General features: G+C 29.3%; 1 long non-coding RNA gene across 1 annotated transcript in view; it reads right to left on the reverse strand.

Moving 5' to 3' along the window:
* Window positions 1–1,254, reverse strand: part of LOC107181599 — a 39,097-nt gene that overhangs the window by 9,900 nt on the left and 27,943 nt on the right. The window contains exon 4 of the long non-coding RNA XR_001512263.1: window positions 16–54. This is a non-coding gene — a long non-coding RNA (uncharacterized LOC107181599). The remainder of the gene's footprint in view (window positions 1–15; window positions 55–1,254) is intronic.

Genomic DNA, 1,254 nt, shown 5'->3' on the forward strand with positions numbered 1-1,254 from the left:
ACAAAGTGTCCTTACCTGCTTTTGATGGCTTTTCATCTTTTTTAGTTTCAGGTTCTAGGGTAAAATATAACATACATACACACATACAAATAAACAAGGAAAAAAATAAGCATTCTATAAAAATAGTACTAAGTAGTTTAATAAGTAGATTTTATAGATTTTTCTCATCTGTCCTGAATTTCAATTACATAGTTCCATCAATACAGAATGGAACATGAATTATTAGTAAATTATAAAGTAACTTAAGCAAAAGAACTTTGATTTTAAGATACAGTTTCCCAAAAGTTTCATACTAATCAAGTAATTTGGCATCTTGTCCTTAATAAGAGTCTGTTCCTTATGATTCATAAGTTATCTAAGTATTTCAACTAAGAAAACTAATAAAAACTGTGCAGGAAAAAAGTGTAAATTTTCTTAATTTAATCAATTTTCTATTTTCAACTGCATGCACTCAATTCATGGAGCTCCACCTGGTGGTTTATTTAATATTTTCAAACTGATATAATTGTTTCTATTAATATTTCTGTTTTTATTAATTTTATAAAATAAATTAAATTGGCTTACATTGAGTATAATGATATAAATATTAACAAAATGAAGTACTTTTATCATTCTAAGAATGATTTTTATCTAGAAATTCTGCATTTTAACTTAATGTCAGTATAGGTTAAGTGCATACTTTTATAATCTATCCAGATAATGCTCATGACACCATCCCAACCAATGTGATAGCTGACTGTATTTCCATGTTTTCTAATACTGCCTCTTATTTCACAAGTTGCCTGTCCCTTATAATTCTATTTTGACAAAAAATGTTTTGATTAATGGAAGGGTTCTGGTACATTATAATATTTCTCCCCTTCAAATAGCAGAAAAACTGATCTCATGGTTGGGATATTTATTGAGTATAACTGTGTATCAGAAATTTGGGTTTTAGCCGAATAGAGTCTCATTTTTCTGGAGTTACAAAAATAAAACACTGTAATTAGTTTAACCGCAGAATTTTGTGTAATAGAGAATTACATGGCCATTCATACCCTACTTCTTATACTTCAATGTGCACCCTGCAGAAAGTGGCATTAGTGCTATTATTGCACTTCAATTCTCCCTGGCACATATACCTCTTTGTTTTTATTGTATTATTTTATTTATCTTTTAAAATATATTTTCATTGATTTCAGAGAGGAAGGGAGAGGGAGAGAGAGACAGAAACATCAATGATGAGAGAGAATCATTGATTGGACTGCCTCCTGC

This window comes from Myotis davidii, unplaced genomic scaffold, assembly GCF_000327345.1.
Source record: "Myotis davidii unplaced genomic scaffold, ASM32734v1 scaffold147, whole genome shotgun sequence".
Classification (NCBI taxonomy): domain Eukaryota; kingdom Metazoa; phylum Chordata; class Mammalia; order Chiroptera; family Vespertilionidae; genus Myotis; species Myotis davidii.